The 26,733-nt window shown below is 44.2% G+C and overlaps 1 protein-coding gene across 1 annotated transcript in view; it reads right to left on the bottom strand.

Annotated features, from left to right (window-relative positions):
* Nucleotides 1-11,452, bottom strand: part of LOC118393272 (WSC domain-containing protein 2) — an 82,609-nt gene extending 71,157 nt beyond the window's left edge. Inside the window, exon 1 of the mRNA XM_035785803.2 lies at nucleotides 10,878-11,452. The gene's annotated coding sequence lies outside the window, so the exon portion shown is untranslated. The remainder of the gene's footprint in view (nucleotides 1-10,877) is intronic.
* Between the last annotated feature and the right edge of the window lie 15,281 nt (nucleotides 11,453-26,733).

Below are 26,733 nucleotides of genomic sequence, written 5' to 3'. Positions count from 1 at the left end.
AGAATGTAATATAATAGTGCGGAAATCGCCAGGCTTTGGTAGTTGTGTGTTAAATATCAATGGGGCTTTGGCTCAACATTAGCCCAAGATAAATGGCTCACTGAGTTAAACACTGGCGCCAGTAACTACGATACATTTCCCTTCTCCAAGATGCAATGAAAGTGGACCCAGAGAACTAAAAGTCTGTGTTTTAGGAGGATGTGTGTTGGCAGGTGGCACCCTCTTGATAAGCCAGGTAGAAAAACAGGTTCCAGTACTTTCACGCAGACTAAGGCTTGTTTGTTTGTCAGCAAGTTCAAGAATGAACAAGAGGGTCTGTTATTGTAGGTCAGCAACTACAATTGGCTGATGTTGCAATCTCTGTGACTGGCCACATCTCAAGGTCAGCCATTCATTGACTACATAATGGACTATTCTTTCTCTCTTTTTCCTCACTCTATTTCTCTCGTCTCCCCACTCGTTCTACTTCTCGGTCTCTCTCTCTCTGTCACACGCACGCACACATACACGCCTTAATGTCGAACCCTCTAACTCCCCTTGGCAGTTAGTGTTGGTCATTTACAATGATATGAGAGTCAGCCTGAATGACACTTTAGAGGACAGGATGATGGAGGATGGAAGATGGAGCAGAGAGTTGGCGAGACTACAAGGAGACAGTGCAAACGCCACGTCTGGGACCTGATTCCTAATCAACCCTGAAAACTCGGAAACACTTTACTTGACAACTAGCGTCATAACAAGTTATGACACAGTCATAACCATGTCATAATATGTCATAACAGTTGACATAACTTGTCATAACCTGTCATAATATGGTCATAACACTACACATATATTTAGACCTCTTGTAACATATATTGCATTATTTTACGGCTGGTTATGACACCTACATAAGAGTGTCAAAACCCACAAAACCGACCATACAAGGCCAAATATTCAATTAAACCATAGTCTACAGTATGTTTGTTGTATAACATTTTATGAAATTGACCATATTAAATTATCATAGTAATTGCTCACAAATTTATGTCAGACACACACCTACCCCAATGCTCTGTTGCTGATGTATGGGATGAATGCAGGAGCAGATTTCAGGAGCAGGAAAAGACACCCTCTTTTTGTCTGATGACTGACATAAGGACATGTACGTGATAGACCTATCTGGTTTATATGATTATGGTGGTCATAATGCTTCATGACAGTGTCATAAAGTGTATTTTCTTAGTCCAAGTAAAGTGACACGTGATGGTCATAATGCTTCATGACAGTGTCATAAAGTGTATTTTCTTAGTCCAAGTAAAGTGACACGTGATGGTCATAATGCTTCATGACAGTGTCATAAAGTGGATTTTCTTAGTCCAAGTAAAGTGACACGTGATGGTCACAATGCTTCATGACAGTGTCATAAAGTGGATCTTCTGCAAGTTATTTAAAATGAAAAAATGTCTGTAAACAGAATTCATTACAACAACAACAAACGACTTAAGAAACAAACTTTCAAATGAAAGGAAACTTCTTGACAGGGAAAAAATACATTTCAATAAATGTGAGTTTTGACACTCTTATGTAACCAGCCATAACATAACACAATATATGTCACCACATGTGTAAATAAATATATGTGTCATGCCAGTGTTATGACCATATTATGACAAGTTATGTCAGCTATTATGACATATTATGACATGGTTATGACTGTGTAAAGTTTCACATGACAAGGCTTGAAATAGCGGCTTTGGGAAAGTCCTTCTACATTGACTGACTATCGGACCTAATCAACCATTTTAGGTTAATAAGCATGTGTGTGTCAGGAAAGAGCTTAATAACATATTCATTATCTATTTCAACTCTGCCAACTGAGAAGACCTGGCATTATTAACCTCACATAACCAGTTGATTGATGGATGTGAATGCTGGGTATAGATGACTGACAACGCCATATGAATACATTTAAATAATCAAAACACAATACCAATTCAAGTTCAACGATCCAAATAGGAACGGAGAGTATGAGCCTGCTGAACCACATTATAGTATATACTGTAAACACCACCGTCCTTATAGAGTGGATTCATTGTATCTCCACACACCGACTAGCAGTGTTAGAGTAACGACCTTGGTTAATGACAGTAATGATGACAAATCATCTCCTTGTTTCTGTGACAGTGCATGTTTCCCTGCCCTTTCTACGGCGTTCCGCAGTCATCCATCACCATGGGATGCCTCTAACGCTGCTGATCCATCGTCCTTCCTCCTCGGCCAGATAGACACAGTTAGAGATGTTAACAAAGTACAGTGACAGAGTCCCCATCGCGCAGGGAAAAACACTTGTGATTCACTGACGTCTATATCCCTGCATACTGGACCCCCAACCACACACCAGCCCCACCCACCACCACAACCCCCTTCCTAAAACCAAACAATAGTCACGGGCAGGTGGGCTAAACAACATCCTCTCCCTCAGTGCCCTGCTGTATCTGCGTCTGCTGGAGGATGCCCAGCAGAGAAACAAGTGTTACTTTGATTGGACAGGCCTGGGTTCACATCCTTCAAAGAGGGGGGAGAGGAACATCTTTCCACACACTGGCTCTTGAAACTCCTCATAGAGCATCAACATTAGCATAACCAAAAAATGTAAGCGTTTGATGAGGATAAAATGAGTGAAATGTATAAAGGAGAAACATGTAAGTATGCACACACGCACAATGTCATACTTCATTAGGACATTATCTTGTTACCTAAATCTTGTTTTTTCCCCACCACCCAGAATGGCCTTTCCTCACTCAAGGTTACCTTATCACCTGTCCAGGCAGCTATTACTTGAGTATTATTTACTGAAAAAGCCCACGGTTGCGGATTATCCCTGTCAAGACAAAAAAATCTGCCAAAATATGTATGCAGCAAGGCTAGCCCTCCTCAGGCCTTCCTGTAACTGATCAAAGAGTCTTGCAGATAATCCCCACTCCAAAATCATCTTGACATTTGAGGAAACATTAGCAGGGAAATGACGAAAGGCTCGGCACACGCATACTCAGGCTGACTGGCTATCGTTCAGGCAAATGAGAAATAAGGGCACTCAGGCTATCCAGAAGGCCAAAGTTAGTTACTTTAAGGAGCATTTCTCTCTCTGTGGGTCTAAGCCCAAGAAGTTCTGGAAAACGGTTAAAGTCCTGGAGAATAAATCCTCCTCCTCACAGCTGCCCATGTCCCTTAATGTTGATGATGTGGTTGTTACTGACAAGAAGAACATGGCTAAGCTCTTTAATCACCACTTTATTAAGTTAGGATTCCTATTGGACTCAGCCATGCCTCCTTGTCCATCCAACATTTCCTCATCTCCCACCCCTTCTAATGCAACTATCCATGATGCTACTCCCTCTTTTTCCCCTGCCCAAAGTTTCTCCCATTAGGCAGTCACTGAGTCTGAGGTGCTAAAGGAGGTCTTTAAACTTAACCACAAAAAAACATCTAACTCAGATGGTTTAGACCCTTTCTTCATTAAGGTTGCTGCCCCTATCATCGTCAAGACTATCTCCAACCTTTTTAACCTGTCTCTCCTTTCTGGGGAGGTTCCCATTGCTTGGAAGGCAGCCACAGTTCATCCTTTATTAAAAGGGGGAGATGAAGCTGATCCTAACTGTTATTTTGCCCTGTTTATCAAAAGTGTTGGAAAAACTTGTCAATAATCAACTGACTGGCTTTCTTGATGTCTATAGTATTCTCTCGATTATGCAATCTGGTTTCCGCTCAGATTATGGATGTGTCACAGCAACCTTAAAGGTTCTCAATGATGTCACCATTGCTCTTGATTCTAAGCAATATTGTGTGGCTATTTTTATTGACTTGTCCAAGGCTTTTGATACGGTAGACCATTCCATTCTTGTGGGCCGGCTAAGGAGTATTGGTGTCTCTGAGGGGTCTTTGGCCTGGTTTGCTAACTACCTCGCTCAAAGAGTGAAGTATATAAAGTCAGAAAATCTGCTGTCTCAGTGTCGCGCCCTGGTCGAAGTAATGTATGTTTGTCTTCATTTATTTGGTCAGGCCAGGGTGTGACATGGGTTATTGTGGTGCGTTTTTGTCATGGGGTTTTTGTGGGGTGTCTAGCATAGTCTATGGCTGCCTGAGGCGGTTCTCAATCAGAGTCAGGTGATTATCGTTGTCTCTGATTGGGAACCATATTTAGGCAGCCATATTCTTTGAGTATTTCATGGGTGATTGTTCCTGTCTCTGTGTTAGTTGTTACAAGATAGGCTGTATAGGTTTTCACATTCCGTTTGTTGTTTTTGTATTGTTCGTGTTTTTTCTTCATTAAAGATGTATCGAACTAACCACGCTGCATTTTGGTCCGACTCTCCTTCGACGGAAGAAAACTGTAACAGAATCACCCACCACAGCAGGACCAAGCAGCGTGGTGACAGGCAGCGACAGCAGAAGCAGCGAAAGGAGGAATGGACATGGGAAGACGTTTTGGATGGCAAGGGTTGTTACACTTGGGAGGAGATACTGGCTGGAAGAGATCGCCTCCCATGGGAACAGGTGGAGGCACTTAGGAGAGCAGAGGCAGCCGGAAAGAGGAGCCGACGATACGAGGGAACACGGTTGGCAAGGAAGCCCGAAAGTCAGCCCCAAAAAGTTATTGGGGGGCTCAGGGAGAGTGTGGCAGAGTCAGGGTGCACGATGTGCCCGTCTCCGGAGTCTGACCAGAAGACGTTTTCCCCTTTTACGAAGTCGTTTTTTTGGGTCGCCGGCTGGGATCCATTCCGTTGTCCTGGATGAAAGGCAGAACACAGGATCTGCTTCGCGAAAGTCATATTCTTGGTCGTACTGATGGTGAGTTGACGCTGCTCTTATGTTCAGTAGTTCTTCTCGACTGTATGTAATGAAACCTAAGATGACCTGGGGTACCAATGTAATAAAAAACAAAAAACTGCATAGTTTCCTAGGAACGCGAAGCGACACGGCCATCTCTGTCGGCACATGGAGCAAGCACGGGTTATATTAGAACCAATCACAAAGATGTCATTGTACATACTGTAGATGTTTCTGCCATGTCCCTCTGACTTGACATGACTAAGCCATCACTATATGAGTCCTACATCTCTACTTATAGAGATCATAGATGAGACAATGCCTAATTTACCTGTCAGAATTTGGAGGCATTAAACTGTTTTCATTGAGATGATGGACGTGTCTTATTCACTGTTCTTTCCTTCAACCACTGATGAACCTCTTTATAACTGTCAGGCCATAGATCTGCTGTTCTGTCTTTCTATGATTCTTATTCTCAGTGGTGTAAAGTACTTAAGTAAAAAATACTTGAAACTATTGCTTAAGTAGTTTACTTTACTTTACATTCATATTTTGGACAACTTTTACTTTTACTTCACTATATTCCTAAAGAAAATGATGTACTTTTTATTCTATACATTTTCCTTGACACCAAAAAGTACTCGTTACATTTTGAATGCTTAGCAGGACAGGTCATCCCTACTGCCTATGATTTGGCGGATTCACTAAACACATGCTTCGTTTGTAAATGATGTCTGAGTGTTGGAGCGTACCACTGGCTATCCGTAAATGTAAAAAACAAGAAAACGGTGCCGTCTGGTTTGCTTAATAGAAATGATTTACACTTTTGCTTTTACTTTTGATACTTAAGTATATTTTAGCAATTACATTTACTTTTGATACTTAAGTATATGTCAAATCAAATACTTTTAGACTTTTACTCAAGTAGTATTTTACTGGATGACCTTCACTTTTACTTGAGTCATTTCTATTAAGGTATCTGTAATTTTACTCGAGTATGACAATTGAGTCTCTTTTTCCAACACGGCTTATTCTGCAGCAAAACAGTATTTGACATCGAGTACAGAGAAAACCATCAACTCCCTCTGTCTAATGTGCCACTTCCCTGAGACACCGCACTGACGAAACCCAGAGAACAGCGAGGAGCGATTGTCCACATGCCAGAGCTTAAGCACTCAACACTGAAGCTCCTTTTTATAGCCAGGCTACTTCTGTATACACCCTAATGAGAATCTTGGCATCCGTTCATGATAATGAAATATCAATAGAGAGAGAGAGAGAGCACATCATCAAACATACATACAATACAGGACAGTACAGTGCCTTTCCATAACACAGCAGGGTTCAGAAGGTTTCATTGCTATGACCAGCTCAGCCATGGATGTTCTCTTTATGTCAGCTCCTCTGGTTATATTCACAGACCAGAGCCACTTATTCTGATCCATGAGGAGTCACTGAGAGTTCACCAAGAGGATAAAGAAGGAAGCCATATAAACTGAAGGTATTCAAAGCCTTCTTCACTATGCTGCTGTTGCTGCTATCTGGTCATGGCTCTACAGAGAGGTGCATATCTGAGGGGCTTTAAAGTGCTCTATTGGGCTGGGTACTAAGCCTGCTAGAATCTGAAATTCTAAATGAAATACTACCTACATACTAGATTTTTTTTTACTTAAAAAAAAGATTATTGGAAGGTTGAAAGGAATGAGTACTCACAACTGTTTGAATGTGTCAGCTGGCCTGGTGAGTAATTGGTAATGAGTAATGAATTAATATATATAATGGGCAATACTAGAAAATACTGTACCATGCATCTGTTAATACCATGGTTAGTTACCATGTAGGGCGACCCAGCCCCCAAAGTGACTATTTACACTGAATGCATTGATTCCTCTGTTTTGTCTTAGGAATTCAACATTCTCTGTGTTGATCTCACCAACCCCCATTGTCACACCTCTTAGAAGCAGAGGTTCTGTTGTCTTTAAAGGTCTGTAGGTCTTATATCTCATTGGAGATTAACCAGTAATGCTGTTGGTCAACAACTCAGATTTTGAATCTAAACAACTGAGGCTTAAAGAAGGTCTTAGATTCATTGTCTCGCTCTCCTTTTTGTTCCTGATCTGCGCTGGTGAGACAGTCTCTCCTTCTCTTTCATTCTCTCCCTCTCCCATGAGCTATGGGCTCCCTCTCTGATCATGCTTAAAATAATGCCTTGTAATGCTTGTTAATGCTTTGTAACTTAAGCTGTATGTCTTGTATGGCATAAGGCTCCCGAGTGGCGCAGTGGTCTAAGGCACTGCATCTCAATGCTAGAGGCATCACTACAGACCCTGGTTTGATCCCGGGCTGTATCAAAACTGGCTGTGATCGGGAGTCCCATAGAGCGGCGCACAATTGGCCCAGCATCGTCCGGGTTAGGGGAGGGTTTGGCCGTGGTAAGCCGTCATTGTAAAATAAGAATTTGTTCTTAACTGACTTGCCTAGTTAAATAAAGGTAAAACAAATTATTCAGTATGTTATTTTGTTCATTTTACAAAGTCATTAAATACACTTGTATTTAGAATTCCATTTTCAGACATTTATTGATTCCCTATTACTGTAACTCAACTTTAGTCTCTTGCATACTGCTAAATCATCTTTGTGGAGTCAAATAATTAATTTAATGGGCCAATTGCTTAGTCTTACTATGAGTGGCATGTGAGGTATATATAATACGCACATATCAAATATTACTTCACTACAACCATTCCAATAACAGTCATTGAGAGCACCTGAATGTCTCTTTTTCCTATCTAATTGCAAAGGGGCGAGAGAAACATTATTCAGATATACTGTTGCTGTTTGGCACAGCATCACTCAGAATCCAAACCCCTTTGAGCATTCTTATCTTTAGCCTGTCCCCCCACTTTCTCAGCCTCAGGCTAGTAGATGGCTGCAGGGTGGGACGGCTACTGCCAGCTACACTTAAGCTAGATAATGGTTTCATTTGTCAAAATGAGTGACTTGTAATTCATCAACCTCTTTTAAAAGTACAAGGTGTTGACACATATAAAATATATACACAACTTGTCAGTAATAGTGGGTGCCCGGTTTTATACTTACTTTCTCCAGAGGGTAATTACTATAGCCTACTGTACTGTACTATGGCAGCAGTCTGAACAATTCCCAGCATTAATAACTGGGTAGTTCAGCAGCCTTGTGGTCATTTTTAAAGACTTAACATATTGCTATTATATTATTCTGACCCAAGAATGTTAGGGTTAAGGTTAAATGTGGGAATGTTTGCTCATTTCCAGTACTGAATAACTGTGCATCTGGAGAGCACCTGCTGACAGATGATTCTTCATTATGAATACCACCAAATATCAATTCAGTTCATTTCCCCATTACTGAGCTCCCACAAAGAAGAATACATCTAACACATCTCTAACCCTGTCATTAGCCTCAGTAACAGAATAACAGAGGGTTAAGGAAGGGAAGGCAGGAAGTCAGGAAGGCAGAAAGGCAGGCCGGTTTCCTCTGCTATCTGAGGTGGATCTGCAAGTCATTCTGCTAGTTAAACATTAGCAGGAGGGCTCTAATGAAAGTCCAGCTGCCTCACACTTTGGTTAAAGTGAGAGTTTCGATGTGTTGATTCTCACGGCCAAACAATATTTACATAGAGCAAGCCCTCCAGAACAGGCAGGGAAATAATGGCATGCAGCCTGGCAGAGCCACTGACTGTGCCTGATTACACACACTGAGATGAGTTGGCTACTGGTGCAGAGGGCACTCTCACATTTCCATTAGCACAACTAACTAATCCAAATAAACCCTGCATGTATCAGGTGTTGTGAGCTTCAGGGGAGCTGATCGTTTTACACACACACACACACACACACACACACACACACACACACACACACACACACACACACACACACACACACACACACACACACACACACACACACACACACACACACACACACACACACACACACACACACACACACACACACACACACACACACACACACACACACACAGAAAATCAAACAACCTCTTCCTGACTTGACTTTGTCTAATTGATTACAGACTAAAGAGAGCTCCACTTGGTTTGTGGGAATATAGCAATATAGCATGGATTGAATTTTAATTTTTGGGCAATGATTTACACAAAATACTCTGTAATGTCAAAGTGGAAGAAAAATCTTAACATTTGTGAAGAAATTATAAAAAAATAAACTAACATATATTGATTTCATAAGTAGTCAACCTTCTGAGTCAATACATGTTAGAATCACCTTTGGCAGCGATTAGAGCCCTCCTGCTGTGAATCGTTCTGGGTAAGTCTCTAAGAGATTTGCACACCTGGACTGTACAATATTTGAACATTATTATTTTTCAAATTCTTCAAGTCCTGTGAAGTTGGTTGTTGATCATTGCTAGACAGCCATGATGATGTCTGGTCATAGATTTTCAAGACAATTTAAGTCAAAACTGTATGTAACTCGGCCACTCAGGAACATTAAATGTTGTCTTGGTAAGCAACTCCAGTATATATTTGGTTCTAGGTTATTGCCCTGTTGAAAGGTGAATTTGTCTCCCAGTGTCTGTTGGAAAGCAGACTGAACCAGGTTTTCCTCTATGATTTTGCGTGTGCTTAGCTCTATTCTGTTTATTTTAGTCCTAAACAACTCCCTAACTCTTGCCAATAACAAGCATACCCATAGCATGATGCAGCCACCACTATGCTTGAAAATATGAAGAGTGGTACTCAGTGATCTGTTGTGATGGATTTGGCCCAAACCTATCACTTTGTTTTCAGGATATAAAGTTCTTTCTTTGGCACATTTTTTGTAGTTTTACTTTATTGCCTTATTGCAAACAAGATGCATGTTTTGGAATATTTTTATTCTGTACAGGCTTTCTTCTTTCCACTCTGTCATTTAGGTTAGTATTTGGTGAGTAACTACAATGTTGTTGATCCATCGTTAGTTTCTCCTATCACCGCCATTAAACTCTGTAACTGTTTTAGCATTGGCCTTATGGTGAAATCCCTGAGCGGTTTCCTTCCTCTCCGGCAACTGAGTTAGGAAGGATGCCTGTATCTTTGTCGTGACTGCGTGTATCGATACACCATCCAAAGTGTAATTAATAACTTCACCATCCCCAAAGAGATATTCAATGTCTGTTTTTTTACCCATCACACTTATTTGTGAGGCATTGGAAAACCTCCCTGGTCTTTGTGGTTGAATCTATGTTTGAAATTTGCATTTCGCATTCGCATTCACATTTTTACTCCTGAACTTATGTAGACTTGCCAAAACAAATGACCTCTACGGACTCAAGATATTTCAGCTTTTCATTTTTAATTAATTTGTAAAAAATTCAAACAACATAATTTTACTTTAGCATTATGGGGTATTGTGTGCAGGCCAGTGACAAAAAATCTACATTTATTCCATTGTAGATTCAGGCTGTAACACAACAAAATGTGGAAAAAGTCAAGGGGTGTGAATACTTTCTGAAGGAACTGTATATGAGAGTCTGTGGTGGTAATGGTAGGCCAATTAATAGGCCCTCAGGGAAATCTTGAAATGTCTGTTGAAATTTTCAGCTCAATGGCAATGACTCTCTCCACCATTATCAGTGGTAATGGTCTCTCACCACCACCACCTTCAGTAGGCTTGGAAAATAATAAACTATAGGCTACTGTAGGCTACATTAATATATTTGTATGACTTAAATTCATGTCAGTGGCCCAGTGGCCCAGCATACATAAAGATCCGAGGGGAGAGTGGGTTTGCTGGTTTGCTGAAATTACCCTGCACTGTCTGATCTTCAAAACAATTGTGATGGGGGCACTTATCAATGTCTCAGATGCTATACAGTAGAAACCAGCTGATAGAAACAGACGTGATCTAGTAGAAATCTGCTGGTAGATGTTAAATCATACAATAGAAATCTGCCCATAGAAAATGCATATAACAGCCTAGTAAAATTCTATATCTGGTAAAACATTTTTTGAATCAATGTTTGACAACTTTCATCGAACTGAATATAATATGATAAGGTCTGTAACCTACCTCAAATAGGAGTCATGAGAGAGACATCCAAAGGTGAGTACAATCCATTACCGCATATTCGGGAAATCTTTGGTTGAACCTAATGCGCGGGTAACAGAAAGATGCAACTCTGAAATAAGAATGGGTCTGAAAACAGCTCTCATGCACAATCTTGGTCCTTGCTTGGAGAAAATTCCTCACAATGTCAAGTAAATAGATCCAGTGGTAGTCTAAATGTTGAGATCGGGTAACTCATTTATGAATTCGCCATAACGTCCATGCGTGGGTGTTCTGTCACTGAGTGTCTCAATCCCGTTACAAACCAATCTGGGTCCAGTTCTATAAAACATTCATTGGATGCTGCCACACGTTTATTTACAATGAGAGAATGTGGAATATGGTCCTTGAAGCAAACCAAATGAAATTGAACACGGTAGGCGGGAGACTATCCTTTCTGTACACCGCTGTCATATATTTGGGTCAATGTCGGTATGATGCCGCCAGCGTGTCGCGGTGAGACGACCTGTCTATTCTCTTCGTGTCCAGACCGCCTGTCTAACAGCCCTGTGGATCGCGCACACCACAGCGGTAACCGCGCTCTGCGCTCCACACAGACCGATTGCATTGCCTACTGTATTTAAAGAGACACAGCAGAAAATACACGCAACTAAGGGCGCGGTGACTGTGCATTTCACTGTGCATTTTGCAGTAACTACTTTTCTATTGCATATATTATAAACCATACAGGCCACCCTACACCATAAAACAAATAATTCCTCCTTGAATATTAATGTATGATCCATGTCTTGAATTAATTATATGGGTATTTATGTATGATTCTTGTCTTGAATTAATTATATGGGGCAGGTAATGGTCACCTTGACATGATTTATTTTATTTATATATTTTTATTTAACATTTATTTAACTAGGTAAGTCAGTTAATAAGAACAAATTCTTCAGATGCAGTGCATTAGACCGCTGAGCCACTCGAGATTTGTTTCTACTGTGTAATGTCACAACAGTGCAATACACCAAAACATCATACATCTAATTCTGTTTTCGTGAAAACATATAACTGTGATGGCTTTCTCCAACATGGAATCTCGACAGTTTACAGCAGTTGGCTTGAGAATCATACTAGCCTAATGAAAGTCAATGGTAGAGCAGCCATCTAAACGTATCCTTACTGCTTTCATCAATGTATGAATCTAAGAGCTGTGACTGAGAAACGTTCTGGCACTGCAGTGGGCAAGGGAAGAGACATGACTGTGACCCTTTATTCTCCCCCAAAATGTATATTCTTTTTTTCTATTCAATTTAAGGCCTTTATTGGCATGGCAAACATATGTTTACATTTCCAAAGCAAGTGAAATAGATAAACAAAAGTGAAATAAACTTTTTAATATTGCTGCTGTGATTGCACACTGTGATATTTCACCCAATAGATATGGGAGTTTATCAAAATTGGATTTGTTTTCAAATTATTTGTGAGTTCGTGTAATCTGAGAGAAATGTGTGTCTATAATATGGTCATACATTTGGCAGGAGGTTAGGAAGTGCAGCTCAGTTTCCATCTCATTTTGTGGGCAGTGTGCACATAGCCTGTCTTCTCTTGAAAGCTCTTTCTCAATAGCAAGGCTATGCTCACTGACTCTGTACATAGTATCACGTTTTAGTGAAGACCCAGATGCAGACACCGTCGAGGTAACAAAAGTTTATTGCTAGAACAGGTTCAGACAAAACAACAGGTCAAGGGCAGGCAGAGGTCAGTAATCCAGATTAGAGTCAAGAGGTACAGAACAGCAGGCAGTCTCAGGGTCAGGGCAGGCACACAAAGACAGGTGAAACAGATCAGGGTATGACACACAGTCAAAGATTTCCTTAATTTTGAGTCAGTCATGTGGTCAGGTATTCTGCCCCTGTGTACTCTCTGTTTAGAGCCAAATAGCATTCGAGTTTGCTCAGTTTTTTTGTAAATTCTTTCCAATGTGTCAAGTGAATATGTTTTTAACGGCTCTTTTCTGGATTTTGATAATTAGCGGGTATCGGCCTAATTCTGCTCTGCATGCATTATTTGGTGTTTTACGTTGTACACCGAGGAAATTATTGCAGAATTCTGCATGCAGAGTCTCAATTAGTTTTTTGTCTCATTTTGTGAATTCTTGGTTGGTGAGCGGACCCCAGACCTCACAACCATAAAAGGCAATGGGTTCTATAACTGATTCAAGTATTTTAAGCCAGATCCTAATTGTTATGTCGAATTTTATGTTCCTTTAGATGGCACAGAAGGCCCTTCTTGCCTTGTCTCTCAGATCGTTCACAGCTTTGTGGAAGTTACCTGGGGCGCTGATGTATAGTTTTTTGTGTGCTCTAGAGCAATGGTGTCTAGATGGAATTTGTATTTGTGGTCCTGGGAACTTGACTTTTTTTTTCTTACTGAGATTTACTGTCAGGGCCCAGGTCTGACAGAATCTGTGCAGAAGATCTAGGTGCTGCTATAAACATTTGATTCTAGTAGGGTGAGGCCGGGTGCTGCAGACTGTTCTAGTGCCCTCTCCAATTCGTTGATATACAATGCCTTGCAAAATTATTAATCCCCAATGGTGTTTTTCCTATTTTGTTGCATTACAACATGTCATTTAAATTAATTTTTTATTTAGATTTCATGTAATGGACATACACAAAATAGTTCAAAATTCAAAAAAATTCAAACGGAAAAGTGGTGCATGCATATGTATTCATCCCCCTTTGCTATGAAGCCCCTAAAAAAGATCTGGTGCAACCAATTACCTTCAGAAGTCACATAATTCGTTAAATAAAGTCCACCTGTGTGCAATCTAAGTTCCACATGATTTGTCACATGATCTCAATATATATACACCTGTTCTGAAAGGCCATAGTGTAAGGCGTCTAGGTGTAGCAGGGAAGGCGGAGTCAGGCGCAGGACACAGAGATTAGTAATTCACGTAACTTTACTCAAAACATCAAATATTTCAAGAAGGAAATTAATCAAGCTCACAAACACAGACTAACTTACAATGAACAAACACGAACAAAACCATGGGGGAACCAGAGGGTTAGATAAGGAACATATAATTATGGGAATGGAAACCAGGTGTGTAAAATGAAGACAAAACTAATGGAAAATGAAAAGTGGATCGGTGGCGGCTAGAAAACCGGTGACGTCGACCGCCGAACGCCGCCCAAACAAGGAGAGGGACCAACTTCAGCGGTAGTCGAGACACCCAGAGTCTGCAACACCACTAAGCAAGGGGCACCACCAAGCAAGCGGCACCATGAAGACCAACAAGCTCTTTAAACAGGTCAGGGACAAAGTTGTGGAGTGGTACAGATCAGGCTTGAGTTGTAAAACATATCAGAAACTTTGAACATCACACGGAGCACCATTAAATCCATTATTCAAAAAATTGAGTGAATATGGCACCACAACTAACCTGCCAAGAGAGGGCCGCCCACCAAAAGTCACAGACCAGGTCATTAGGGCATTAACCAGAGAGGCAACAAAGAAACTAAAGACAACCCTGAAGGAGCTGCAAAGCTCCACAGCGGAGATTGGAGTATCTATCCATAGGACAGCTTTAAGCCGTACACTCCACAGAGCTGGGCTTTATGGAAGAGTGACCAGAAAAAAACGCCTTGCTTAAAACCTATCTGGGATATGTGGGACAGTAGTGTCCCACCTCGCCAACAGCCAGTGAAAGTGCAGGGCACCAAATTCAAAACAACAAAAAATCTCATAATTAAAATTCCTCAAGCATACAAGTATTTTACACCATTTTAAAGATAAAATTCTCATTAATCCAGCCACAGTGTTTGATTTCAAAAAGGCTTTACAGTGAAAGCACCACAAACGATTATGTTAGGTCACCACTAAGTCACAGAAAAACACAGCCATTTTTCCAGCCAAAGAGAGGAGTAACAAAAAGCACAAATAGAGATCAAATGAATCACTAACCTTTGATGATCTTCATCAGATTACACTCATAGGACTTCATGTTACACAATACATGTATGTTTTCTTCGCTAAAGTGCATATTTATATTTAAAAAATCAAATTTTGCCGTGTTACGTTCAGTAGTTCTAAAACATGCAGTGATTTTGCAGAGAGCCACATCAATTCACAGAAATACTCATCAAAAATGTTGATTAAAATACAAGTGTTATACATGGAATTAGCGGTATACTTCTCCTTATTAATGCAACCGCTATGTCAGATTTCAAAAACACTTTACGGAAAAAGCAAACCATGCAATAATCTGAGTACAGCGTTCAGACAACACTGAGGATGTTAATGATAATGTAGAGGATTTTCCCAAGGTTGCTGTTGACGCATATCCCACGGTAGTTATTGGGGTCAAATTCTTCAACACTTTTGTGGATTAGGGTGATCAGTCCTTTGTTCCAAATATTGGGGAATATGCCAGAGCTGAAGATAATATTAAAGAGTTTAAGTATAGCCAATTGGAATTTTTGGTCTGTATATTTTTCATTTAATTCAGGATACCATAAACCCCGTAGGCCTTGGAGGGTTTGTATTTTGTCCTGTAGTGTATTCAATGTAATTAGAGAATCCAGTGGGTTCTGGTAGTATTTAGTAGTTGATTCTAAGAATTGTATTTGATTATGTATATGTTTTTGCTGTTTGTTCTTTGTTATAGAGCCAAACGATTGGAGAAGTGGTTCATCTATACATCTCCAATTTGGTTAGATAACCGTGTTGTTGTTTCTTTATAATAAATATCAGAGACTCGAACCATCTGCCTTCCGTGTCTGCATCTGGGTCTAACCTTGTACCATTATAGTACGAACTGGCCATGACAGACCGAGCAGACTTGGACCAGCTCCGCCACGCTGTCTCCCTGCAGGGAGCCACCATTGGGAGGCGTGAGGAGCTACTAACGGACTTTTTGGAAGGGCTTCGTCCCCTGACGGAACGCCACGACCAAGGGTTTAAGGCAATCATGGAGCAAATCAGGGAGTTACCTTATTGGCAGCCTGCCACCTCTGAGATCCCCCAACCACCCAGTAACCTTTTATCTATTATTGGTGAGTTTGTACAGCCTACCCTGGCTCCCCGAGAACCCCGCTTACCTCCTCCAGAGCGATATCCTGGGGATCCTGGAGCCTGCTGGGGTTTTCTTTCGAAATGCGGTGTTATTTTTGAGCTACAGCCATCTTTGTTCCCTTCGGACCGATCGAGGATAACGTATATTATTACGCTAATGTCGGAAAGGGCGCTCTCCTGGGCTACGGCAGTTTGGGAGCAACAATCCGCCATTTGTCGTCATCTGGAGGATTTCTTGGCAGAGGTGAGGAAGGTGTTCGATTCTCCGGTATCTGGGAGAGAGGCGACCCGAAAACTACTTGAAGACTCTCGTAGTGTGGCAGACTACTCTGTAGACTTTTGCACGTTGGCAGCCGAGAGTGCCTGGAATCTGGAGTCCCCTTTCGATACCTTCCCCCATGGTTTATCAGAGGTAATAAAAGATGAGCTAGCTGCTCGGGAATTACCGGTTGACCTCGATTCCCTCATCGCTCTCACCATTATGATTGATGGACGTCTACGGGAGCGCAGGAGTGAGAGGAGGTCTGGCCTAGGTCACACTCGTTTATCTGCTGTATCTTGCTCACCTCCAAAGGAATCCGGAAGTTCCCGAAGACTGTTTTTCTGAGAAGAACCAAAGCTATCCGAGTTCCCACGAGAATCATCGGCGACGGGTGAGTCAGATACACCGGAACAAATGCAACTGGGCAGAGCTAGATTATCGCCGAGGGAGCGTTCACATAGGCTAAGCTCCTACAGTTGCTTGTATTGTGGTGCTGCGGGGCATTTCATAGCTACCTGCCCAGTGAAGAGACCTAAATCATTAGTTGACACAAGTACACTGGTGAGCCAGACTGGGAAGCCTCTAATTCCTATTACCTGTACTCATTTTGTTGTTATCCTGCTGTGGGGAGACTAGTCTGGGATACAGCCCGTTCTGCCATTCACACTGCCTAAAGGCAGCACAGCCTTCCACGGGACGTCTGCCTGCAAGGTTAAGTACAGCCTCGGATCTCTCTGCTGTTCCTCCTGGAGGTTTCCAGCAAGGCTCGCGCTACCTCCCTTCCTCCAAATCGTCCTTACGATTGTGCTATTGACCTCCTCCCGGTCAGCATACCGCCTCGAGGCCAGCTATATTCCCTGTCTGGCCCTGAGACCAAGGCCATGGAAGAGTACATTGAGGATTCTCTGGCTGCTAGCAGCATTCACCCTTCTGCCTCTCATGCCGGCGCAGGGTTCTTCTTTGTGGGAAAGAGGGACAAGATCCTGCGTCCATGTACTGATTACCGGGGCCTCAATGACATCACAATCAAGAATCGGTACCTGCTACCACTCCTCTCCTCGACTTTCGAACCTCTCCAGGGTACCATTTTAACTAAACTGGACCTCTGGAATCCATACCACCTTGTTCGGATACGCGAATGAGACGAGTGGAAGATGGCTTTCAACACGGCCAGTGGACACTATGAATACCTGGTCATGCCGTTTGGACTCACCAAAGCTCCCGTTGTCTTCCAGGCCCTGGTCAACGATCTGCTCCGGGACACGTTGAATCGTTTTTTTGTCTACCTCGACGATATCCTTGTTTTCTCCTGTTTTGCCCAAGAACACATTCTCCATGTTAGACAACTCCTGCAGCGCCTCCTGGACAATCAGTTATTTGTAAAAGCGGAGAAGTGCATGTTCCACCGCTCCACTATCTGTTTTCTGGGATACATCATCATGGAAGGGAATGTTCAGATGGATCTGGAAAAAGTGAGAGCCGGGGTGGATTGGCCCCAACCCACCTCCAGGGTGCAGCTACAACGGTCTCTGGGGTTTGCAAATGTTTACCGCCCTTTCATTTGGGGCTACAGCAACCTGGCGGCTCTCCTCTCTGCGCTCACCTCTCCAAAGGTACTGTTCACATGGTCCCCAGCAGCAGACAAGGCTTTTGTAGATCTGAAGCAACGATTCATCCATCCGGACCCGACCCGTCAGTTTGTGGTGGAGGTTGATGCTTCTGACGTGAGAGTAGGGGCCGTCCTTTCGCAGTGCAGGACCAAAAGCTTCATCCCTGTGCCTTCATGTCCCATCGTCTCATCTCTGTGGAGAGGAACTATAACATTGGCAACCGGAAACTCCTAGCAGTTAAGATGGCTCTGGAGGAGTGGAGGCATTGGCTGGAATGGGTGGAACATCCATTTTTAGTTTGGACTGACCATAAGAATTTAGAATACCTCCGTACTGCCAAGCACCTTAACTCAAGGCAAGCCCGTTGGGCCCTGTTATTTACCAGGTACCATCTCCTACCGCCCAGGGTCCAAAAATGTGATGCCGGACACCCTTTCCTGCCTGTACAGTTACGCTGCCACATCCTCAGAATCAGAGACCATCCTCCCTGCCTCATGTTTGGCGGCTTCGGTTGTCTGGGGGGTATTGAGGCTCTGGTCCGTAAGCATAACATTCCCAGCCGGACCTTGGGGGGTTGCGGAGCCTCAAGTCTCAAGTCAGCCTCAAGTCCTGGAATGGGCTCACTCAGGCTTACCTGTCATCCTGGTGCTAGTTGTACCCTGGCTTTCCTCCGACAATGCTTCTGGTGGCCCACCATGGCTCCTGATGTCTCGGCCTTTGTCGCTGCATGCATGGTGTGTGCTCAAAGCAAGACTCCGCTGCAAGCTCCCTCTGGCCTCCTTCAACCACTTCCTGTTCCTCATCGCCCCTGGTCCCATATTTCCCTAGTTTGTCACTGGGCTTCCTCCATCAGATGGCAACTCCAGCATCCTGATGGTGGTTGACAGGTTCTACAAGACTGCCCATTTCATCCCTCTTCCTAAGTTACCTTCAGCCAGGGAGATGGCCCAGCTCATGGTGCAGCACGTCTTCCGAATCCATAGACTCCCGGTCGACATTGTTTCGGATCGGGGTCCTCAGTTATCGTTTCGGAAGGCCCTTATCGGGTTGTCGGCCAGCCTGTCCTCCTGGTTTCATCCCCAATCCAACGGCCAGTCGGAGCAAGCCTATCAAGACATGGAAACCGCACTCCGGTGTCTCATTGCCAGTAACCTCACAACCTGGAGTCAGCATCTGGTCTGGGTGGAATATGCCAGGAACACTCTCCCCTGCACGGCCACTGGACTCTCCCCCTTCAAATCTTCTGTGGGGTATCAGCCTCTGCTCTTCCCAGAACAAGAAGTTGAGGTCAATATACCTTCAGCCCAGATGTTCATCCGCCGCTGCTCAAGACCACTTCAAGGTATCGTCGACATGCGGATCACCACCGGGACTCAGGCTTTCTAGAGTCCTTGATCCCACTGCTGTCCACCTGCTGTTGCCCCGTACCCTCCGTGTTCACCCTAATTTTCATGTGTCCAGGATTAAGCCCTTGTCTCACAGTCCGCTGTCTTCTAATTCTAGGTCCATCCCTCCACCCGTGTCATCGATGGCCAGCCAGCATATACGGTGAGACGCCTTCTGAGGGTTCGACCACAGGGCAGTGGTTTCCAGTACCTGGTTGACTGGGAGGGTTATGGCCCAGAGGAGAGGTGCTGGGTTCCTGCTTAAGACATCCTGGACCTGGCCCTCATCGTAAGTTTTCACCGCCGTCTCCCTGGTCAGCCAGGTATGCACCCAGGTAGGATGGCAGGTGGCGTTCCTAGAGGGGGGTAATGTCACGCCCTGATCAGTTTCACCTGTGCTTGTGATTGTACCCACCCCCTCCAGGTGTTGCTTATTTTCCCCGGTGTATTTATCCCTGTGTTTCCTGTCTCTCTGTGCCAGTTTGTCTTGTAGTGTCAAGTTAACCAGCGTGTTCCGTGCTGCTGCTTTTTCCTTTTCTCTGTTTTTACTAGTCCTCCCGGTTTTGACCCTTGCCTGCCTAGACTCAGAACCCGCCTGCCTGACCATACTGCCTGCCCTGACCTCGAGCCTGCCTGCCACTCAGTACCTTCTGTACTCTGACCTTGTTATGATCTTTTGCCTGTCCACGACCATTCTCTTGCCTACCCCTTGGATTATAATAAATATCAGAGACTCTAACCATCTTCCTCACATGTCTGCATCCGGGTCTATATGATACGTAAGAAGTGCCCATCAAGCCAATCCAACTTGTGGGAGGTGCTTCAAGAAGCATGGCATGAAATCTCTTCAGATTACATCAAGAAATTGACAAAAGAATGCCCAAGGTCTGCAAAGCTGTAATTGCCGCAAATGGAGGACACATTATTTCAATGAAAAATCATTATTTATAACCTTGTCAACGTTTTGACTGTATTTCCTATTCATTTTGCAACTCATTTAATGTATGTTTTCATGGAAAACAAGGACATGTCTAAGCGACTCCAAACTTTTGAACAGTAGTGTACCTCGTAGGTCGCAGGATGGAGCTTGGGCAGCTGTAATAGTGAGAGTTGGGCCTGTTGCTCTGTTCACGGCTTGGGCATATGTCCTGCTGTCATGTTGAGGTCCTTGTCGCAGGGGTATGGGGTGGATGGGGCATAGATCTGATATAGAGGGGCCTATATCGAGTGTGGCCAGGATTTGGTTGGGGTGTGGCTGGTGATGCTGTGGATTGGGTGTTGGTCCTCTTGGCGTGATTTCTCTCAGTGCAGGTCCTTCAGGAGGGGGTCTTGCAGGTCTGGCAGTGTGTCTCACTGGTCTGGGCGGGGTGTCCGTTGCTCTGTTGCTCCTGTGTGAGGTGCAGGGGCAACAGTTGAGGGTGACGTCCTTCAGGGTCCTGGCAAAAGTTGGGATTGCTACCTTTTAGAGGTGGACCTAGTCATAAAGGCTGTTCAAGTCCAGGTTGGAGTGGTGCGCCAGGTAGACATTAGGTTTTGAGGCACAGTCTCGCGAAATGCTTGCATTTACCCGCTGTATGGTGGCTTTTCATGGTAGTAGAGGTGGAAATAGCCACTTGTGCATTGGGGAAAGTGGAAGAAGCTTTTTCAATCACTCCCTTGAGTACTGTGGCCACCCTTACCTGCTGGGCACTCAGGTCATTTGTGCCTGTGTAATGTGGCTGGGGGACCCTAGTCTGTCCTCTTACAACAGCTCCAGAGTATGTCTAGTGTTTGGGCACAAGAGCTTAGCCACTTTGTGTTTAGGAAAAAGTTTATCCTCTTGAATGTATTAGCCATTTGTGTCAATGCACAGTCTTTGGCTTTTTTTGTGTGTCCTCGGTGGATGTGTGGGGGTTGTCAACAGAGCTATCAGGGGCGCTGACAGGGGTGCTGTTAGGAGGGGGTGGGGTCTGTTGGGTTGGTAGGTCCTGTGTTTTTCTGTCCCATTGTGGTGTTGTGGTCTGGGTTTGAGGTGGGCTGTTCTGCTGGCTTCTCTGGGGGAGTGTCCTTCTCTCTGTCACACCACAGCTTTCTCACTTCTTAATTCAGTGCCATGTGTGCCTCTAAGTTCTCTCACCTCAGTCCAAATAACAGCCAGCTGTCCATCTCCACCTTCTGCCCTCTGGGTCTTGTTCGGGGTGTTGTTGTGCTGGTCTGTTTTGTGGGTTTGTTCTGTCTGTATTGTGTGGACTAGCTCTCTGTGCTCCACCATGTCTCTCTCCAGCTCTGTGAATGTATCCCTCTCAGTGATGGAGGAGTAGTGCAGTTGTTGGACCTGGGTGTGTTCAGTGCTGGGGGGGGTGACTATCCTCGTCTGCAGGACAGTTTGAAGAGGTATGATCAGACTGACTCAGGATGGGGGAGTCGTCACAAAGAGAGAACTTTTCCTGCTGTGCTCTTGCTTTGATCCCGTAAAAGTCCAGCTGCAACTGCACAAAAATGCCCTGCACCATTACTGTCCCAGACTTGTAGACGTTGACAGAGGTTGTTTAAATGACCCAATACCCTATCTCTTGACATAGGGGTAGTGTGCTCTTATAGCACTGTGCCATGCCAGGGGTTGGTCTGTGTGGAAAATGAAGTTGCTTACGTTCCCGTCGTTGTAGCAGTCAGCAAATAGTCTCTCGGGATTGTCCTTGAGGAACTTTTTTTTAAACGTATTCCGTGTAGTGTTATTTTTAATATCCATGGGGTACTGTGTCGTAATAACCTCTGGACAGGGATAAGCCATGGGGGCTTCAAAGGCCTCTACATTTGGGTGGAGGAGGGGCTGTGGAACTCTCCTGCCATTGTTAGGCTCAAGAGTTTTCACACCTCTCACTTCACACTTCAGTGCTAATTGATCAGGTCAGTTTCTTTCCTATCTGCTTGGTAGCTTAGTAGCCTTATTTATTAAGCTTTATAAAAACAAAATTACCTAGAGATTGTTGTATTTAATTTTTTGCCTTCAGAAGTAGGTTCAGACTAAACATCACTGACTTACAGTCGTTTTGTGTTGGATGGTATTTCCAGGTTCCGCTGTGTTTCTTCTGAGGCTTTGGTTTGTTAGAACTTTTTGTTGTTGATAGTCCTTGGTACAGTAGTAATAGTCCATTCCGGTAATTTTGTCCAAAATCAAGGCTTTAGGAATTGGTCTCTCTATCTCTCTCTCTCTGTACCAGCCTCAGAAATTGCAGCCCAAATAAATGCTTCACAGAGTTCAAGTAACAGACACATCTCAACATCAACTGTTCAGAGGAGACTGTGTGAGTCAGGCCTTTATGGTCAAATTGCTGCAAAGAAACCACTACCAAACGACACCAATAAGAAGAAGAGACTTGCTTGGGCCAAGAAAGACGAACAATTTTGGTTCCAACCACTATGTCTTTGTAAGACGCAGAGTAGGTGACTGGATGATCTCCACATGTGTGGTTCCCACCATGAAGAATGGAGGAGGAGATGTGATGGTGTGGGGGTGCCTTATTTAGAATTCAAGGCACACTTAACCAGTATGGCTACCACAGTATTCTGCAGCGATATGCCATCCCATCTGGTTTGCGCTTAGTGGGATTATCATTTGTTTTCAAGACTGTTGGGAAAGCATTCCAGGTGAATCTGGTTGAGAGAATGCCAAGAGTGGGCAAAGCTGCCATCAAGGCAAATGGTGGCTACTTTGAAGAATCTCAAATATAAAACACTTCTTTGGTTACTACATGATTCCGTATGTGTTATTTCATAGTTTTGATGTCTTCACTACTATTCTACAATGTAGAAAATAGTCAAAAAATAAAGAAACTCTAGAATGAGTCGGCGTGTCCAAACTTTTGACTGGTACTGTGAGGCGTGTTGCTGACTTTATATTGTATAGAGCAGAGACCGTCACTGCTGCTCATATCATTTGCAGAAGCCTAGACAGAGCAGCATTACAATCCTTGTCTCAGCCTTCTCAAATTCAAGTCCTGCTGTTCAGCTGCTGCATCCTTAACAGGCACTTAACTTAGTGACTAGAGCCCTCATAGCTCTGCTTACAGACAAATCTTCCTTGTGTGTAAAACACTCTCTCTGATCAAAGTTTGATCACTCTCGCCCTGAAAATGATGACATTGCAATCAATAGCACAGCAACAGCATTAAGCAGGCCTTTAAAGGCCAGCATGCACCCACTCTCTCTCAAATACAATATGTACTCCATACACACATCCACACACATACACACTAGTCTATTGAAGTATCCCCTGAGCCAATAAGCAGCACTCCATGCAAATGAGTAATCTACAATCTATTTTGTGTAAGCCAACCTGTTTGTTAATCAGAGCTGAGCTGAGTAATGCAAAGTATGACAATTCTTTGCTCCAAAAAATATATCTCTAAACATGGTCACTTGGATTAGACATTGACATCACACTTCTCTAATAGAAATATGATCAGTTGTCCATGTAATAGACACATCGACATTATGCAGTAAAAATGTATCTGTAGTTGAATAGTTGAACCATTGTTGAAATTGAACTTAAGGAGCAACAGTCAACACATTGCATTATTATTCATCCATCTACAAGGGGCAGCCAGTCTGCTGAACCTACATAACAGACATGACAGCATAATCATCTCAGGGTGAGCAGGGGAGTGATGCTTTCTCCCTGCACTGTGGCCCCTGGCACTGTTACCTCCCATTAATAACTTCACTTAGCTCCGTGGTGACCAGGAGGACTGGGGTCAACCTACAAATAGATGCTTGACCTGGCCACTGAGTTCCAGTGAGACGACTCATGCTGAAGCAGTCGGGGTCATGCCTCTGTCTCATCTACTGTATGGCAACCGCCTCTGGGACTCGTGAGTAAAAAGACCACACAGCATCTTGCATTTATGTTAATGCTTGTTTGATATGTCAAAAGGTAAGGTTTCTTTCTGTAAATGTTTTAGCCATCAACAATACAGTAAACCTGGGTTGATCTGCAAAAAGTTGTGAAATGTCATTCTGTCAGTTCAGTTTAAGACATATCACCTCCATTTATGTACACATCACATCCATGCCCTCCTGTACCTTTCAGGAGATGACCCAGGCTGTATCCCAAATTGCACCATAGTCCATATAGAGCACATACCTATGGGCCCTGGCCACAGTAGTGCACTTTATAGGGAACAGTGCCATTTGGGATGCAGGCCCACAATGAAATAAGGGGTCTGTGTCTGTTGTCCTCTCCCAGAACCCCTCTTCTATATGGATGTCATATAGAGACATTGGGAGTGGGCTGTCTGGCCAGATATAAGGAGCCAGTCAGTTGTCAGAGATCCTTTTCATTATTCAAAAGGATTTGAATCAAGATCCACACATGTGGAATAATACATTTGTATTATACATGACAGGGCACGTACGAGGAACACAATGATATAATCTGTGATTTACAAGAAAACTCATTGAACAGTTCATGGCATTTTCATTGGATCACATTATTTATTTAACCTTTAGTTAACTAAAGTCTCTGTAAAGCCACTTTCTACCACTCTAAATTCCAAGCATCTGCCTCTAACCCTAGGAAACTCTCCTCCCTCCTGAATCCCCCCTCCTCCCTCTCTGCAGATGACTTCGTCAACCATTTTGAAAAGAAGGTCGACGACATCCGATCCTCGTTTGCTAAGTCAAACGACACCGCTGGTTCTGCTCACACTGCCCTACCCTGTGCTCTGACCTCTTTCTCCCCTCTCTCTCCAGATGAAATCTTGCGTCTTGTGACGGCCGGCCGCCCAACAACCTGCCCGCTCGACCCTATCCCCTCCTCTCTTCTCCAGACCATTTCCGGAGACCTTCTCCCTTACCTCACCTCGCTCATCAACTCATCCCTGACCGCTGGCTACGTCCCTTCCGTCTTCAAGAGAGCGAGAGTTGCACCCCTTCTGAAAAAACCTACACTCGATCCCTCCGATGTCAACAACTACAGACCAGTATCCCTTCTTTCTTTTCTCTCCAAAACTCTTGAACGTGCCGTCCTTGGCCAGCTCTCCCGCTATCTCTCTCAGAATGACCTTCTTGATCCAAATCAGTCAGGTTTCAAGACTAGTCATTCAACTGAGACTGCTCTTCTCTGTATCACGGAGGCGCTCCGCACTGCTAAAGCTAACTCTCTCTCCTCTGCTCTCATCCTTCTAGACCTATCGGCTGTCTTCGATACTGTGAACCATCAGATCCTCCTCTCCACCCTCTCAGAGTTGGGCATCTCCGGCGCGGCCCAAGCTTGGATTGCGTCCTACCTGACAGGTCGCTCCTACCAGGTGGCGTGGCGAGAATCTGTCTCCTCACCACGCGCTCTCACCACTGGTGTCCCCCAGGGCTCTGTTCTAGGCCCTCTCCTATTCTCGCTATACACCAAGTCACTTGGCTCTGTCATAACCTCACATGGTCTCTCCTATCATTGCTATGCAGACGACACACAATTAATCTTCTCCTTTCCCCCTTCTGATGACCAGGTGGCGAATCACATCTCTGCATGTCTGGCAGACATATCAGTGTGGATGACGGATCACCACCTCAAGCTGAACCTCGGCAAGACGGAGCTGCTCTTCCTCCCGGGAAGGACTGCCCGTTCCATGATCTCGCCATCACGGTTGACAACTCCATTGTGTCCTCCTCCCAGAGCGCTAAGAACCTTGGCGTGATCCTGGACAACACCCTGTCGTTCTCAACTAACATCAAGGCGGTGGCCCGTTCCTGTAGGTTCATGCTCTACAACATCCGCAGAGTACGACCCTGCCTCACACAGGAAGCGGCGCAGGTCCTAATCCAGGCACTTGTCATCTCCCGTCTGGATTACTGCAACTCGCTGTTGGCTGGGCTCCCTGCCTGTGCCATTAAACCCCTACAACTCATCCAGAACGCCGCAGCCTGTCTGGTGTTCAACCTTCCCAAGTTCTCTCACGTCACCCCGCTCCTCCGCTCTCTCCACTGGCTTCCAGTTGAAGCTCGCATCCGCTACAAGACCATGGTGCTTGCCTACGGAGCTGTGAGGGGAACGGCACCTCAGTACCTCCAGGCTCTGATCAGGCCCTACACCCAAACAAGGGCACTGCGTTCATCCACCTCTGGCCTGCTCGCCTCCCTACCACTGAGGAAGTACAGTTCCCGCTCAGCCCAGTCAAAACTGTTCGCTGCTCTGGCTCCCCAATGGTGGAACAAACTCCCTCACGACGCCAGGACAGCGGAGTCAATCACCACCTTCCGGAGACACCTGAAACCCCACCTCTTTAAGGAATACCTAGGATAGGATAAAGTAATCCTTCTCACCCCGCCTTAAAAGATTTAGATGCACTATTGTAAAGTGGCTGTTCCACTGGATGTCATAAGGTGAATGCACCAATTTGTAAGTCGCTCTGGATAAGAGCGTCTGCTAAATAACTTAAATGTAATGTAATGTAAATGTAACTAGGCAAGTCAGTTAACACATTCTTATTCACAATGATGGCCTACCCGGGCCAAACCCGGATGACGCTGGGCCAATTGTGGGCCGCCCTACGGGACTC

The sequence above is a fragment of the Oncorhynchus keta genome, chromosome 14 (assembly GCF_023373465.1).
Source record: "Oncorhynchus keta strain PuntledgeMale-10-30-2019 chromosome 14, Oket_V2, whole genome shotgun sequence".
Lineage (NCBI taxonomy): Eukaryota > Metazoa > Chordata > Actinopteri > Salmoniformes > Salmonidae > Oncorhynchus > Oncorhynchus keta.
This window is presented reverse-complemented; position numbering and strand designations above follow the sequence as displayed.